The 18,982-nt window shown below is 39.7% G+C and overlaps 1 non-coding gene across 1 annotated transcript; it reads right to left on the reverse strand.

The window, feature by feature from the left end:
- Nucleotides 1-18,535: 18,535 nt before the first annotated feature.
- On the reverse strand, nt 18,536-18,641 carry LOC138379683 (U6 spliceosomal RNA). Its single transcript, XR_011232268.1, has one exon. It is a non-coding gene; the product is annotated as a U6 spliceosomal RNA (small nuclear RNA).
- Nucleotides 18,642-18,982: the final 341 nt, after the last annotated feature.

Raw genomic sequence — 18,982 nt, forward strand, 5'->3', positions numbered from 1 at the left:
ACTGTCATGAGAGCAAACAGACAACTTACAGACTGGGAAAAATTTTTCACATGCTGCACAGCCAATAAAGGGCTGAAAACTAGAATCTATTTAGAACTCAGGAAAATCAGCAAGAAAAAAATCAAACAACCCTATCAAAAAGTGGGCAAAGGACATGAACAGAAACTTTTCAAAAGAAGACGAAACAATGGCCAGAAAACATGAAAAAATGCTCGTCATCTCTAATCATCAGGGAAATGCAAATCAAAACCATAATGAGATAGCACTCATCTCCTGTGAGAATGGCCTTTATCAAAAAGTCCCAAAACAATAAATGTTAGCGTGGATGCAGACAGATAGGAACACTCATACACTGCTGGTGGGACTGCAAACTAGTGCAACCTCTTTGGAAAGCAATATGGAGATACCTCAAAGAGATACAACTAGATTTGCCATTTGATCCAGCAATCCCATTACTGGGCATCTACCCAAAAGAACAAAAGACACTCTATAAAAAAGACACCTGCACTCGAATGTTTATAGTAGTGCAATTCACAATTACAAAGATGTGGAAACAACCCAAGTGCCCATCAATACATGAGTGGATTAATAAAATGTGGTATATGCATACCATGGAGTACTACTCAGCTATAAGAAACAATGGTGATATAGCACCTCTTGTATTATCCTGGATAGAGCTGGAACCCATTCTACTAAGTGAAGTATCCCAAGAATGGAAAAATAAGCACCACATGTACTCACCATCAAATTGGTTTTAACTGATCAATACCTAAGTGTACATATAGGAATAACATTTATTGGGCATCGGGCAGATGGGAGTGGGGAGGAGGGGATGGATATATACAAACATAATGAGTGCAATGCACACCGTCTGGGGAATGGACACACTTGAAGCTCTGAGTTGGGGGGGTGGGGAAGGGCAATATATGTAACCTAAACATATGTATCCCCATAACATGCTGAAATAAAAAAAACAAAGAAATGGGAAAATCCAATAAAATAATTTAAAAAAATAAGGTATTCAATTAGTTAAACATGCTCATCTACACTGCCTGAAAGCTGTAACATAATTACAACAGAGAGAGACCAAATGGAAAAAGATATATGTTCCATCAATTTTCCACTTGGAGAAAGAATTGGTAATCAGAATTTTAAAGAGGAAAACTTATGGCTTGAATAAAATATATTTAAGAGAACATGGCTTGGGGCTAAAGAAAGTTTGAGAAATTTTAATTTAAAATCCTTTTCTAGGCCTTCAGTTGGAGGATACTAGAAATTATTCAGTAATCCTATTTTCTAGTTATGACATATTTCCAAACTGTTTTCTTCTAAATTATGACATATTTTCTCTGCATAAGTTCCTAAACAATAAAAGGGGATATAAATGTAAGCCATAATTTTAGAAATGCAACAGATTTAATTCTTAGATCTAGTATACATATTATTTATTTATAACATTCCATTATATAGAATTCCATTTGGTGTTCATTTATTCCTATTCAAAAATATTGAAATGATTCTGACATGTAAAACTTTATTCTAGGCACTCCAGAATACACCCAAATATATTTCCTAACTTCCAGAAGCTCATACTAATTCATAGGCTTCAGTATGATTATGTAAATAACTAAATACAAAAACCTCTGAAATTTGCGACTTAAGAATGTGATACAAGCACTTTGAGTGGATATTATTTAAAACTACAGTGCAAAAAAACCCTGAAATTAAAGTTTTGCCATATGGCTATTAACAGTCTCTGCTTCTAGAACTGTTCGTTATTTGGGGCAAAACATGAATTCTTCAGTTAGATGAAGTGTTAAATATACTCTTAAAGGAATGACTTAGAAACCACAGTGGAATCCCTTTGCAATACAGATGTTTAGAAAGAGAATTTAAATTTCTCTGTTTCTACAATTTTTTAAAAATTAGAGATGGGGTCTTGCTATGCTGCTCAGGCTGGTGTAAAACTCCTGGACTTAAGTGATCCTCCCACCTCAGCTTCCTGAGCAGCTGGGACAACAGGAATGTGCTACCACACCCAGCTAAATTTCCACAATTTCTAATGTTATTTTAGTCTAATTACAGAACCAAAGACAGAAATAGAGAATAATTTCTCTTGCAAAACCTACAGGAAGGTTATAATCAGTGTACAAGGAAAAAAAGGGGAAACTATATGTTATGTGCCGCACAACTGGGGAGCTGAAAAGCACCAGGCAGATTCCATGATAATATAATAAGTAATTGGATGCATTAGAGATTTATTTAGGTAAAAGGATTATTATAAAATTCATGTTAATAAGATTTAAAAGCCACAGGAAGTATACCTATCCAAATAAACCTTGACCAAATTTCATATTTCCTCAATTATGGAAAAGCCTTTCTTAATATAATTTTCCTGTCACTATGCATTTTTCAGTCCATTCTTTTTTCAGTCCCAACCCCCTCAAAGTATTTATCAGCCCTTTGTTATTCACCAACGTAAAAACTTTTTAAAACATTCCACTAGTCATATTTCTATCAAATGGTTTCCTCTGACCAACTTTCCATTACAGACATAAGGTGATCGTAGGTAGAGCACTGCTAAACTTTAACATAAGTACTGTACAAAACTAGATTCACAGTGAGAAAATTAATTTCACAAGAGACAACCTCACCTTGGTAGCAGAGTTGAAGTCTTCTACCTCTGGTGTACTCTGTAAATCATCCTTATAACCCAGAATGCTGGAAAGGCTTTAGGGCAAAAGCATACAACAAAACTGAGTGAGTTCATTTCTTTAAAAAAAAAAAAAAACCTGCCAGTTTTTATCTGGGTGTTCTCTCCAAAAAACAAAAACAAAAACAAAAAAAATTCTGGGGATATGTCAGCTGTCTGTATATTGAGTGATGTTTCTTGATATAATTAAACATGGCTTTGGTTTTAAAAAATATTTTAGTTATCTATTTCTACCGCCATCTCTCCTGACCTACGAAATAGTCAATGGAGACACCTTTAGTTCCACAACCAATAGTGACAGCCACTATACTGGCAGAGTCTGAGAACAATTTGTCTTCACAAATTATACTGAATACAAAGGCTAATGAAAAATTCAATAAAGGTCTGATATAACTTTTGTTACCTGAACTGAAACAAACCTGATAACCTAAAACAAGGTAGAAAAATACAATGTCCCTTCTCCATCATCTATCTCTGATTCAAAGACTAATCAGTGTCACTCAAAATGGCAGTCTTCGTTCTTCAGCGTGGACACCACTAAAGAAAGCCCCACTGTTCCCTTTCCCCAAAACAGGACAGAGAGTCTCGTAAACCATTTGGAATGTTTCAAAGCTAAATGTACAAAAGCCAAAGAACAAATGTATATGTTGTTATCGGGAATACTCTTTCCAGAAAGAGTAAAACATTAAAAATTATAAAATCTAATAATTTTTCTATTTAAGTCCTGCCTTGTTCAGGGCCACATAAATTAGGGAGCCCTTAAAAACCTTCCTAGGCACTCAGATACTCAGAGACTGCTGGGAAAACAGAGTCCGGCAGCTGTATCTCTATTTCCCTAAGTGCTATGTAATCATCGTCCTCCCTATGGTCTCTCGCTTCCAGATCCCTCTTCTGCAGGGCTCCATGGCAGTCTCCAACCTCTGAATACTCAGCCTACAAAAGCACAGGTTCCTGAAAGGGTGGGCTCAAATGATACAGAGTAGGAGCTCTCTATTCCCCCGCTTCTGGAAAACAGGCTACATGGAGTCTCAGTCACCTGCCCCCAGCACAGGCATGTTACCAACTACCCGCCTGAAGCTCCGTGACTGATTCACCAGCCAGACCTACCCCTGCCCTAGCCCCCAGGTGCATGGGAAGGACATCAGTGAACTGGGAAAAGAGGCAGAGGTGAGGGGACACCTGTCCTGGGCCACAGATCTATGTAGTTCAGCAACCTCCAGCCCCCTAGTGCTCCAGGGGCTCAACTCCACCTCTCCATAAGTTGGGGTGCACGCAGATGATACCATGTTCCTATCTGCTGTAGAGACTCTTACCAGTGGCTCAAATTCTTTTAACATCTTTCGACAGAAACCTTCAAGTTTGACAGTCCTTCCAAGTAAAGAAACAAAAAAGCAGCAACCTGTTCAGGACTCCCTTGGACCTCCCATCTCCGTTTGCCTTTCCAGATAACTGTCAACAGACTATGTCCTTCATTCCTATGATTTACCTTTATCAGACTCGCCATAAACCCCAATATGATCTCTTTCCTAAAACCCTTATTCCTATCCAACCCGGTGCTGTCTCTGTTTAAGCTTGGCCTTCCCCTGCTAATTCCGTAAGCATCCACTTCCACTGGCGTCACCAGCTCCTTCCATTCTACTCCTACTCCATCTGGTTCACTAGGCCACTTTCGCTTTCTATTATTAAAACACTCACTGACAGGATGACACAAGAAGAATACTGGGCTTTGATTTAAGGAACCTGAGTTCAGTCTCATTTCTGCCACTTGCTATATTCAAACAAGTCACTTTAATCTCTTTGGGTTTCAGGTTCTCCATCTGAACAACCACTTCACCAGGATGTTCAACAGAGGTTGAGGTACAGGAGGATATTTTCATTAGTCTCTAAGATTCCTTAAAATCCTGAAATTCTTTGTGCTTTTGATTCTGTCTATAGAAAAATTGGAGATACTTAGCTGGCAGAAATAGAAAAAATAATAAAACAAAAGGAACACCAAGAAAAACAAAGACCATTTTAAAAAATCAAGAAAAGATTACAGAAAAGTCATACAAGAGAAAAGACTCTAGAAAAGAAAAACCTTCATGGAATTAGGCAAAGGAACTTGCCTAAAGAGAAAACCAAACTGGGACGTCAGCAACTAGAGAAATCAATTAGAAACGGCATCTCAACTGATGCTAAAGGTAATTAACATAACATGGCCTGTACACAGATGTCCTTCACTTACAGTAAATAATTCCTCTCTAGGACTTCCCCGGTCCCACTTATATATAGAAGAAATACTAAAAGCATAAGGGGGCGTGGTTGCACATGACTAGACCGAGCTACTCAGGACCATTTGAGGAGACGGGAATTTGAGACACACCTGGTCCTGTGGCCACAGCTGAGCGAGATCAGCCCTAAATCCTTTGATGGTAAAAACCAGGTGCTCATTACCACTGCAATTGTCAAACATGTCGGGGCTTCTGAGGAAAACTCTAAATGGGAGTTAACATAGAACTAAACGTGATCTTCTGAAGTGATCTGATGGGGACCCAGTACCTTGCTCCCAGTGCTGCACAGGTCTCTGTCAAGCTATGCTGAGAGGCCAGAGAAGGGATTTGGGAGCCAGACAGACTGACGTCAGCTCATGGATCAGCTACTTCTTAACTATAGGAACGAGGGCCATTCAGTCAACCTCTCTGAACTACAGTGGCCTGCTCAGGAAAAACTAGATCATTATAGTGCAGATACATTGCAAAGCTGTTGGGATGACTAGATGAGATGATAAATGCTAAGCATATAACACGGTGTGTAGCTCAGAGTAGAATACTCAACAAATATTAACTTTTTTTCCTCTGTATTGCCTTAGTTAACATATAGGTTTTAAAAATCTGTAAAATCCTACCTGATTCCAGGGTCTTCAGTAATCTCATCCACTATTAAAGAGAAAAATAAAATACATTTTAAATCAACAATAGAAAAATACAGAATATTAAAAGCATAGGGGGGCATGGTGGCAGCTGCCTTAATCCCAGCTACTCAGGATCATTTGAGGAGCCAGGAGTTTGAGACCAACCTGGACAACATAGCTGGACTCTGCCTTCATTTAAAAAAATCATGGAAGCTTTTGTCAGCGCTTTACGCTTTATTAAAATAAGACTCTGGTGCTTTGTTACAACATATTATTTGGGGACCATGCCTGGAGACTGTACCGGAATTAATATTAGTTATAATCATTATACACCGGCAGGCAACTAGTGCACTAACTCGTGCTTTCCCTCCTTTGTATTTAGCAAACACAAGGATAAATGGGATCTATCAAAATTCAATTCCCACATGTGACCTGCTGTGTACAATAATCATGGTCCTGACCAAACCCTGCCACACTGACAGAAAATGCTATCATTGGCAGGTTCAGTGTCACATGAGGACAGCGTCAACCGTAAAGAGCATGAATTCTGGACTAATGGTCTAGGAGCAGTTAGAACAGAGTCTAACTGACCCCTTATGTGATGGACGTGTTGGAAAAACACACTCGATGTACGGTTTCCTCTGCTCTCACATCACAAAACAATCATCAACACAGAAGACTTCTGTGAACAAACGTGTGGGGATTTTTTCCCACCAAGAAGCCAGCAATCAATTCTGCAGTGGACACCAGCTGGGTGTCCTCTGATTCAACTCCAACACCATCCCCTTGCCGATAACATCAGATCCCACAGGTTGAGGCTCAGTCCACAAGGCTGTCCCTTCCCCACACCAGAACTTCTGACCAACTGGCTTCAAGTTGGGGTTCCCACAGCCTCCTCTTTGGGTTCAGTGAATTTGCTAGAGTGGCTCACAGAACTCAGGGAAACACTACTGTCGACCAGTTTATTATAAAGGGTATTACAAAGGATACAGGTGCAGAGATGCCCAGGGCAAGGTATGGGGGAAGGGGGGCAGAGCTTCCATGCCCGCCCAGGGTGCCACACTCTGGGAAGCTCCACATATTCAGCTCTCTGGATCTCTCGGAACCCTATCCTTTTGAATTTTTATGAAAGCTTCATTACCAGCCATGACCCATTAAATCACTGGCCTTTGGGGTTCAAACCTTCAGTCCCTCTCTCCTCCCAGGAGGTTGGGGGATAGGGTAGAAGTCCCAACTCTCCAATCCTGCCTTGGTCTTTCTGGTGACCAGACCCCATCCTGAAGCCACCTAGGGGCTGCTGGCCATCGGTGCACCATTACCACACAAAAAGACATCACTCTGGAGAGTCTAAGGATATTAGAAGTCAAATTCCAGGAAATAGGGTCAAGACCAAATATCACATCCTTGGTTTTGCTTTCTGTGGTTTCAGTTACCTACGGTCAACCACAGTCCAAAAATATTAAGTGGAAAACTCCAGAAATAAACAATTCATAAGTTTTAAATTGTATGCTGTTCTGAGTAGCGTGATAAAATTGTGAGCCATCCTGCTCCATGTCACCAAGGATGGGAATCATCCCTTTGTCCAGTGTACCCCCGCTGTATGGCTATCCACCCCTTAGTCCTCACATCCGGCCCTTAACGTCACCATGGCTTGGTGATCCAGTGTCACCCAAAGGAAATGATCTCCTTCTGTCATACAGTCAGCAGGTCAATAGCAGCTAACATTACATCACCGTGCCTGCATCGTTCACCTCATTCATCTCGTCAGGTAGATTCTGTATCATCTCACATCATCACAAGAAGTAGGGTGAGTACAGTACAACAAGATATTTTGAGAGACAACATTCATGTCACTTTTAGTACAGTATGTTGTTATAATTGTTCTATTTTATTATTGGTTATTAATTTGGTTTATTATTGGTTGTTAATCTCATGCTGTGCCTAATTTACAAACTTTATCATAGATATGTGTGCATAGGAAAAACTTTGTCCATACGGAATGCAGTACTATCCACGGTTTCAGACATTCACTGGGGTCTTGGGATACATCCCACTGAGATAAGGGGGGACTACCGTACTTATTTTGTTGTGACCCAACACAGCTTCTCCAGCTCTTCAGTTGAAACTGTTCGCTTGAGCATAAGACGCCCATCACAAGGAAACGAGGTATGTGGGCACTGTACTATGCTTGCATGGCGAAACCCAGCAACCAGAGCAAGGTCAAGGATCCTTGCAAAGATGGCCCAGCTGCCAGTGGAGGAGAGCTAAAGAGAGATCGGTGTACTTACTCTCCCTAATCCTCTTCTGGGGAAGATGCTGCTAAGTTTACTTAGTTCTAGCTATTGTCTCCGCCCTATGGACGCGGCAAACGGGGCTCAAACTCACCTGCCATTTTATCTCCCTCACAAGGAACCAGTGGAAAGGTCACTGCCCTAACAGCTTATACACTCCAAACTGTGCCTTGTATTCAGAGGGAAGCTCAAGAAGACAGAAACACGGGGCAGGCTGTGGCAAATTGCCAGGGAATGCTGACATAAAGCATACATCAATCAAACTATCAACTCACTTGAGCTAAATGAACGTGTCAACAGATCTCCTCCTCCCTAGTGGGAGGAAAAAATTCTTTTTTCACTTCATGTAAAGCAAAACAGTGTGACTCTCTCGGCATTCCTCATGACAGAAAATCTAGCGGTAGGAGAGCCGTGTTGTAATAACATAGACTGCTTTCAAATTCAGCCTCAGAGGAAGAGGATCAGTGAGGATTTGCTCATCTGCAGAATTCACTCTCTGATCTTATTTCCAACCGCAAAGTAAGTGTGCAAAAAAGACTTCATGATTCCAGTTTTTTGTTTTTTTTTTTTAACTGCAACTTCTTAAGATTGTCGTCTTACATTGTTGGAGTCCATCGGGACCCACCTCACAGACCAGGATGGTACAGTTAAGTGCTATGTACTACTGCATGACGTCATTTTTCTCACCCCACCCCATGATGTGGCACATGTCTACAGAAATCATGCTTTTTCAGCACGGTAAGCATGTCATCAGATCCTATGCTGATGAACAAAACAAAATGTGAAAAATAAGGACCAAGGACATCTTAAATGATGGCATTCAATTACCTTGGGGCTTTTTAATTTTTTAAATATTCCAACAGCTATCCACTGTATTATTCCAACTATATGACCGTGATGGAAAAAGCAAAACTATGGCGATGGCAAAAAGATCAGTGTTGGCCAGGGGTGAGTGAGCAGGGAGGGAAGGATGAAAAGGCAGAGTACAGAGGATTTTTAGGGCAGCAAAACAATTCTGTAAGTGACACTACAAAGGCAGATATGTGTCATTATACATTTGTCCAACCTCACAGACAGTGAACCCTGATGTAAACTATGGACTTTGGGTGACGATGATGCGTCAGTGAAGATTCCTCAAGTGTAACAACTGCACCACTCTGGTGGGGGATGTTGAGAATGGGGGAGGCTGGGCATGTGTGGGGCAGGCGCTTCTGGAAAATTCCTGTACCTTCCCCTCAATTTTGCTACGAACCTAAAACTGCTCTGAAAAAAAAAACATATTAATTTAAAAACATATATTCACTGAACATGCTATTATGTTATAGCAGGACACAGTCACCTTGAAAATTGGAGATAATTAAAGATGAAGTAATAGATTATGGATATTATCTCCTAAATGAAAATATATAAAAATACATAAAGCAAATAATTTTAACTGCATCCTTAAGCAAGAAAATAATTGATATAAAAGATTGAATATTTTATCTTATTTTATAATTATAAACAGGGATTTAACACAATATGAATCAAAACTGGACCATCCATGTAACAAAAGTAAGAGATTTTTTTATTCTAATTTTAAATCAGAAATCATTCTGTTGATTTTACCTAAAAATTTTACTGCAAAGTTAAGCATATAAGGACAGATTATAATTATTTAATATTGTCATAGTAACTAATATACAAATACCTTTTCAATATTCACCAAAAATCAAAAAAGTAACCAGCATTGCAACCTAAAATGAATGATGCAACTAAAAGCGGAACCATGTTATGTTATATCATGATATTATTTGGTATAAAAATAAAATTTTAAGACAACACCAAAAATTAAGTCAGGGCTATGACTGCTTTGCAGAAATGATTTCATACAGCAGGCATGAGACTGCCGTCCTTACGTAGGCCTGCCTGCAAGGCTGGCCTTTGCTGGCATGTGGGAACTAGGGTTGGGAAGAGTCCTACCATTCCCTAACTGACAAAAGTGGCTCACTGTCCCTAAACTGTTTGCACAATGTGGTTTACTCTGAACAGTGCCTTTCCTTATGGGAGTCTGGAATTTTGATCCATGCCAAGGAGAGGATGCCTCTGTGACTAGCGCCCATTAAAAAAACTTGGGTACTGAGTCTCTAATGAGACTCTAGAACTGGGAAAAAACATTCCATATTTGTTGTCAAAATTTGATGCCAGGAGAATTAAGCACATCCTGGTAACTCCATAGGAGAGGACTCCTGGAAGCTTGTGCCTGGTTTCCTCCAGACTTCACCACATGCACCTTTGCCCTTTGGCAATTTTGCTTTGCTTCCTTTCACTGTAATAAACCAGAGCCCTGAGTATGGATATTTTCTGAGTCCTGTAAGTCTTCCTAGTGAGTCACCAAACATGGGGGTCATCTTGAGAATCCCTGACACAATTGCATTATGTGAAATTTTTGTTATTTAACTTGATATTTTATGTGGGACGACAATCAGAAGGTATTTCAAAGAATGTGTTTCCATAATGGATTTCCTTCACATTATCCTTGGCAATGCCTGTATTTCCATGCCCATTTGCATACAGGCATAAAACGGATAGATGAAACAATGATGTCAGAAAACTGCATGACACAAGCAACAATCCTATCATAACTAGAGTAAAACATAGGGAATCTTCATGATGGACAATATGTTCTGCAGTATGAAAGGTATGAAAGTATGAAAGAACATGAAAAGATCAGGATCAATTTTCTCAGCCTTAGAAAGGTTTAATTCCTTGTACAGTAAGTTTGCATCAGGCTGGACGTGGCGGCACATGCCTGCAAGTCCCCGCTACTCAGGAAGCTGAGGCAAAAGAATGGGTTGAGGCTGACAGTTCAAGAGTGCAGTGTGATATGATTTCACCTGTGAATAGCCACTGCACCCCACCTCTTAAAATAAATAACATAAATAAACAAGTAAAATAACTGTGCATCATTCAGGTAACATGGATATCTGTAAAAAAAAAAAAACAAAGCCATTGGATATTGTATATGCTGTACTACCAATCACAGAATTCCTTTTATTTGTTTTTAATCTTTTTCTTAATCTCTTAATAAAACTAAAACATAGTTCACCTATTAAAGACAATTCTTGACAGAACCAGTAGAAAAGTAAAAAAAAAACAAAAAAAATTGCATCCACATTGTAGGAGGAGCTATCCACTGCTATGCAGAAATACTGGCTTTAATCTTTAAGGTCCAATAGGACCTTTAACTTGTTTGTGGGAGAAGGGGAGTTATCTTACATGGAGATGGTTAAAAGTATGGTAATCCAATTAACTACATATTCTAGTTAAGCCACAGATTACCAGTTTCTAAACATATATAATACTGGAAAAGTGCTTCCCCTGAAAACTATGTCAGATAAAACAATTTGTATTTGACAATTCCACAGACTCTTAAACTCCTGACAAACCATCATCAGTAACAGTCACTGTGCTAAAGAAATAAAGAAGATTAGCATGAAAAACTAACAGAAGCCTGATCAAAAGTGAGACCCTGTCCCTACAAGAAATAGAAAAATTAGCTGCTCGTGGTGGCATGAACCTGCAATCCCACTTTCTGGGGAGGCTGAGGCAGGAGGATGGCTTGAGCCCAGGAGTTTGAGGTTGCAGTGAGCTGTGATGACACCACTGCACTCTGCCTAGGTGACAGAGCAAGACCCTATCTAGAAAAGAAGAGGAGAAAAGAGGAGAAGAGAAGAGAAGAGAAGAGAAGAGAAGAGAAGAGAAGAGAAGAGAAGAGAAGCGAAGCGAAGCGAAGCGAAGCGAAGCGAAGCTAATAGAATGCCAGATATACTTTAGGACAGGCAGCCAATTCTCTCAAAAAGAAATAATACACACTTGTCAAGCATACATATGTTACAGATGTGTTATAGTAATATTTTCCTTTGGGAGAAATTAAAAAAAAAAACAGTAAAAGCAGAGATCTCAGGAGAATGTAAATGAAAAGAGAATTACACTAACAAAAAAGAGTCAGGAGCTTACTTTTCTACTGATGTCACCAAAGTTCCCAAAATACTGAGAACTACTATATTCAGCATATCACCTTATATTTTCCTTTTGAGATATATACATATATATATATGTTAGTTTTCTGCAACAAATATTTAAAAGATGTCAGTTTTTCCAAACTGATGGTCTCTAAACTGTTGGGGTTTTTTTTTGTTTGTTTTTGTTTTTTGTTGTTATTGCTGTTGCTGTTTTTGAGACAGAGTCTCACTCTGTTACCCAGGCTACCATGAGTGCCATGGTGTCAGCCTAGCTCACAGCAACCTCCAACTCCTGGGCTCAAGCAATCCTCCTGCCTCAGCCTCCCAAGTAGCTGGGACTACAGGCATATGCCACCATGCCCGGCTAATTTTTTCTATGTATTTTTAGTTGTCCGGTTAATTTCTTTCTATTTTTTAGTAGAAACGGGGTCTCACTCTTACTCAGGCTGGTCTCAAACTCCTGAGCGCAAATGATCCACCCACCTGGGCCTCCCAGAGTGCTAGGATTACACGTGGGAGCCACCGTGCCTGGCCTCTAAACTGTTTCTGATGACAACTTGAAACTGCCAAAACATGACTGTGTTATGATCCCATGCCACAGGGAGGGTAGGTACATCTGACAGCACGTTCCATTTCTCACTGCCAGATTTTTGGTTTGGAATGTATGCAGAACAGCTTGTCAAGGACTTGAGTACAAAACAAGTAATTCCACAAGAGGCAGATAAGAAAGACAACACTTTTCCTCACATGTGACCCTTAGGTTTTGGCAATTCTGGAAAAGTGCTGAGAGGTGTACTCACCAGTCTAGACCATCTTCCCTCATCCTGCATAGGTAGCTGCTGCACTTACAGAAACTGATTAGGATCTTGGCAGCTATATTCCTCCACATTTGGATGCAAGAACAACCAATCACATAAACAGTAGGCTTTAGAACTATAAATTTGCTCTTTTGGAAAGGATGTCATGTAATCTTACTTGTTAGAATAGATACTCCCTCCTGGAAATTCTCACTTTTTTAAATTTTTGCAACATCATTTCCTCTGATTTCTCTCCTACTTTTGCCTAACCACTTCTCAGTCTTCTACACTAACTGCTTCTCCTCTGGGAAATGTTGATATGCCCAGGGTTTTCCCACTAGACTTCTTTTCATTCTGCATTTTCCCCATCGCGGATAAGTTCATTCAGATCTACGACTTTGCCTGATAATTAGAATAAGATTATTCCAAGTCTGCGTCTCCAACCTCAGTGTTCCATCTCCAGCTAGAAATGCCTATTATCCACTTACCTGCTGAAAATCTCCTACATGAATATCCCAGGAAACGCAACATGTATAGAAAATACTTAGTCTTCCCTGTTAACCTGCTGCTCCCCTCTGCTTACCTGACAATTTCCTATTCCTTCCCCATGTCCAGTTTAAATGCCAGTGTACAGCATGGAAATCTATGGATCATTTGAAATTTCTCTCTGCCCCCTAACATCGCACACTCAATAATCGTATTAACTGTACCTCTTTTCTGCCTCTGCTTTACGTTTCTACTACCACTGGAAACATACACATAAGTATTCACATATAAAATAATTATATTCATAATTCTTAGTTTAACATGGGCTCCTAATGAATGGCTTTCGCAGGAAGAATAAACTGCCAACTATTATTATTATTTCTTAAATTAAAAAACATTAAGCAAAACAAATGAAAAGGCATAATGCCAAGGAAAAGATCAACATTTTAAAATGAATAAACTGAGCTCTCTATCTTTCTGTATTTTACCATGGATCAGTGAAACCTCCTAATATTAATAGATTGAGACTACTCCAAGAATTGGTGACAAGGAAACGATGGCTTTGACTACTGCAAAAGCTTCCTTTGTCTCCCAGTCTCTTTATGTGGTTACCTTCCACCTATCCCCTATATGGGGGCTCAGCAGATTACAGACCACTCATCAGATCCAGCCTGCCATATGGTTTTGTAAATAAAGTTTTTTGTTTGTTTGTTTGTTTTTTGAGACAGAGTCTCGCTTTGTTGCCCGGGCTAGAGTGAGTGCCGTGGCGTCAGCCTAGCTCACAGCAACCTCAAACTCCTGGGCTTAAGCAATCCTCCTGCCTCAGCCTCCCAAGTAGCTGGGACTACAGGCATGTGCCACCATTCCCGGCTAATTTTTTTTATATATATTTTAGTTGGCCAGATAATTTCTTTCTATTTTTAGTAGAGACGGGGTCTCGCTCTTGCTCAGGCTGGTCTTGAACTCCTGACCTCGAGCAATCCTCCCGCCTCGGCCTCCCAGAGTGCTAGGATTACAGGCATGAGCCACCGTGCCCAGTCGTAAATAAAGTTTTACTGGAGCACAGGAGTGTCTATATGCTTACATACCGTCTACAACTGCTTTCACACTACAATGCAAGGTTGAGTAGATGTGACAGAGACCACCACCTGGCCTGAAACATTCACTCTGTGGCCCTTAGCGTAAAGAGCTTGCCAATCTCTACTTTAGACCATAACCAATCTCTGTTTTAGAACAAATCTAATCTTGTGGCTCCCTTGCTCAAAATTCACCAATGAATCCCTGCAGCACACTTTGCTGGCTCCCTACAACAGCCACCTTATTCTTTCTTGCTGGGGAAACACAATCTTAGCTGGATATTTCTCAGCCCAATACCCCAACCCAGCTCCCAAACCAGAAATGATTATTCTAAGCTTATCACTGTCATTACATCTGCTTTCCCAGCGATTGGCTTAGGAATGAGCACGTGGTGTAACTCAGCCAATAAAGCGTTACAGGAAGTCCCCTGCAAGCTTCTGAGTTTTCTCCCTATTTGACAGAAACATGTGAAGAAAAGCAGGCCTTTCGGCCTTCAGATACTGTCCTGTGAGAACATGATGCTTGGAGCTGTTGCTAATTAGCCAACCATGAAAGGAGACAAGAGCAAAATGCCACCAGCAGCACAGCTGAAAGAGGGACAACAAGTGGGATCCTGATGACACTGACCCACCAAAGCAACTCTTGTCCCTATGGTTTTAGCCACTGTTAGTTAGGTCATCTGCTGTCTACAGCAAAAAGCATTTTGATAAATTGCCCATGGCCTACAGGGTAAGATCTGCTCATTTCTGTACATTAAAAAGCCTTTCATGAGCTCATCTCAGCGAGGCAGTCACCTCATTCCCGGCCACTCTCATATCACACTTTTGCTGTAGGAAACCGAACTGCTTTAAACCCTGCAAAGTTCACTCGTGAGTACCAGATTTTGCACTTGCCGTTCCTTCTGACAAGCACGCAATCCTCTAAGATGTTCCTCCTGCCAAGCGTCATCCTTCTGCCTCTTCATCTGGCAGACTTTTATTCGCTCTGCCATGCTCACTTCACATCCTACCTATTTTCTTAAAGCTTTAATTTCTCCCCATGGACTTAAAGTGTCAGGCATATGTTACAGTTAACATAATAAATACATAACAAGTGGTCACTATGTGCTCCCGGGGGGCATCAGACACGCAGGAAACACTGAATAAAGTAGTAAATAATAAAAAGGACAATGATAATAACCAGCTCCTGACAGTATTTTTGAATGTTTGCCTTCTGGAACATTAGAAAAATGCTTCACACCTAAAAGACACTTGATAGTTATTTGTTAAGTGGGCAAGGGAATAAATGCATAAAAATGATTTCTTTGACAATTCTCTTGAAAAATCACAGAAATTCTTAATAAATAGAAACAGCTCCACTCTGAGCACATTAAAGAACTAAACTAAGTCTATTCCATCTTCCTTCTCCTGCAACTTGCAAAACTTAAGTTACAGAAATTGTTTCAGAAGTAGAGACTACATTACAATTTAGATTACACAATGCATTTGGTGTCAGACTGAGGTGGCACGGTAGCATTTTGTTACTGTGAAGCATTTTTGTACTTTTATTATAATTTGTTGTGCCCAGAGTTGTTCTATTGGAATATTATGACAAAACTCTAGCCAGTAGTAACAGAATATCTTCTTCTAACATTGCTGATAGATACTGTGGCAATTATCGAGCAGAGAGAAGAACACATCCTGTTCTAACAAAGTAAATGTATTTCATTCAATTTCAACTTATGGGCAATGAAGTCGATAACAGTGACAATATGTTGGCACAAGAATATGTAACATGCCTTGTACTTCAAAACAAAGAATTGCCCTTCTGACTTCTCTACCCAGTAGGCATCTTTAAGAAATGACCAACTATTGCTGGTGGTGCACACGGGATACGTTTTGCACTTCTTATTGCCATTTGTTTATGGTACCACAAAGGTATTGTTGAGTTCACAGACATTGCCTTTTTAGTTGACAGAAATCACTATGTAATACAATTGACCCTTGAATAACAGGGGTGTGCACTGCAGGGGCCCCGTTATAAGCAGATTTTCTTCCACCTCGGCCGCCAACAGACAGCAAAACCAACCTTTGCCCTCCCTTCTCCTCCTGAGCCTACTCAATGTGAAGACCGGGAAGGTAAAGACCTTTATGATGATCCACTTCCACGTAATGAATATACTTTTTCTTCCTTATGATTTTCTTAATAGTTTCTGTTCTCTAGCTTTATTGTAAGAATACAGGACAATATTCTTACATTATTGTAAGAATACAGCATATAATACATACCAAAATTATGTGGTAATCAACCATTTATGTTATCTGTAAGGCTTTTAGTCAGTAATAGACGCTTACCAAAGTCTTAGGGGATCCAAAAGTTATACACCGGCTGGGCATGGTGGCTCATGCCTATAATCCTAGCACTTTTGGAGGCTGAGTTGGGAGGATTGCTTGAGACCAGGCAAAAAGAGACCAGCCTGATCAACAGAGCAAGACCCCATCTCTACAAAAAATTTAAGACTTATCCAGGCATGGTATCACATGCCTGTAGTCTCAGCTACTCAGGAGGCTGAGGCGGGGATCACCTGAGCCTAGGAGTTTGAGACTGCAGAGAGCTATGAGGAGACAGCGCACTCTAGCCCAGGCAACAGAGCAAGACACTGTCTCCAAAAAAAATAGTTGTATGCAGATTTTTAACTGCAAGGGGGATTGGTGCCTCTAACCCTCATGTTGTTCAAGGGTCAACAGTAATGAATATTCCTTTACTAAATGCAAAACACTTATTATGATACTAAATAGAAGATTCATTTTTATAGCAAGTCCAACTCATTATAATGTGACTATAGAGGAAATTTACAACATACTAACTTAAACATCTCTTTTCTTATTCATACAAAAATATCATATAAGATTTCAGAGACCATAAGCAAGTAATTAAGTGAATTTTTTTCCAGAATATTGTTTTGGATTATAAATTACCTACAACCAACTTCTTAAGTAATTCTGAATTTGAGGCTTCTAAGGAAGAAATTAAGAAATTTAAATATTAATTTTTTAACTGATCTTTTGTAGTCACAACTCCTACTCTTATTATGGTAGAACCACCAACAGCAACTCACTATTAGAAGTCTTTCCTGGACTGCGATTTTGAGGATTATTATGCTTCATTTTTTCTTTATATTCTAAAATTTGCCGGCATAACCTATGAACAAACAATAAATAAAATTACTATTTTAATACAGATATGAAAAATTTTTACTAAATATAGTAAATTCTTAGAGCACTTCAGAAAATATCACAGCTAATGTAAGAATGTTATCATATACACTTCAAATTTGTAAGGTCTATCTACAAACTTCTAATACAGCTTCTAATTAATGAAGAAAAAAGTAAGGTGAAGTACTCATGAATTAACTCACTACATTAACTGGAGCCAGCTAGACATAATGGAAAATATCCTGAAATCGGAATAAATTCTAGCTCCACAAACAGCTATTTCTTCACGGCCATGTTGCTTCTTTTAGGCTCAATATTTTCTCCTAAAAGTAAGGATTTTACTGCCTTAACTAGGTTGTTATAAAAATGTACTGAGACAACATTTTTTAAATGCTCAGAGAAATAGTGATGCAATGGAATACTTTGTTCCTGAACTTCATTGCTGAAGCTATTATAGAAGCCCAAATGAAACCCAATCTGTGTTTTTTCAAGGTTCTAATATTCAAATGTTGCATTTTTCAGAACATATTATTAAGATCTAATTTTTGTTGTTAGTTGTTCTATTCTTTGTAGCTCATAATTCAGGCCACCTCAGCTATTTCACAATTTTTAACAAACTGTATTTATAAATACATTATCTCCTTAAATTAGATAACATTACGGTCCCCCATCACTGAGACAATCAGTCATGCAAAGGGCAGAAAACAAACAGATGTCAAGACCTGGCTTGCACTACTACTGTTCCCTCCCTAGCTGCTCAGACTCTGAACCAGCAGACCTTGGTTAGAATGATGCTTAACCTCCATGTTCATCTCCAACCGACATGGAAGATAAAATCCTACCTTTTTAAGTTCCACAAAGGAAGTTGACATTTTCTCATTTCTGAGCTACATACCAACAACATATGTGCACACAACATGCCATGTGTTGCTAAGCTCCATTCTCATTTCATAGATTACCTGACACAGATATCTTTGTAAAGAACATCACAGTTTCAATATTGAGTGCTGCCCATTGGGCTGGACTCACACAGTTTTGGTGGAGCTAGTCAGCAAACAGTCAAATGACCTTCCAGGGACTGTGCAAAATATGGAGCGTCTCAAGAATGAGCACATCATATTGTCACAGGAGCCATGCTAACTGCTCCGTATTGTTTCAATTTTAGGATACGTGCTGCCAGAGAAAGCACCAAGCCCCACCTCTGTATGTGGGTATCGATGAGTCCTGGGTGAGGCTTAGCCCTGTTACATCCAACTACCCTAGTTTAGACTCAGAGGTTTCAGCTTCTGAGGAATGGCTTCTTTGTGAAGCAGAATTTGAAAATGTTTTAAAACCTTGAGGTAGAGAACCAAGCAGCTTGGGAGATTTTTGTTATTATGGGGAAGAGATCACTTCAGGGCCAAGGGCAAGTTGGTGCCCACTACTGAGGAAGGATGATATGGACCATTCGCTACCTCAGAAAAGGTGCTACACAGGACACAAACAGACCTCAGGGTACAGAGCTGGTAACAAAGAAGAAAGGGAATTCTG

Source organism: Eulemur rufifrons, unplaced genomic scaffold, assembly GCF_041146395.1.
Source record: "Eulemur rufifrons isolate Redbay unplaced genomic scaffold, OSU_ERuf_1 scaffold_114, whole genome shotgun sequence".
Classification (NCBI taxonomy): Eukaryota; Metazoa; Chordata; class Mammalia; order Primates; family Lemuridae; genus Eulemur; species Eulemur rufifrons.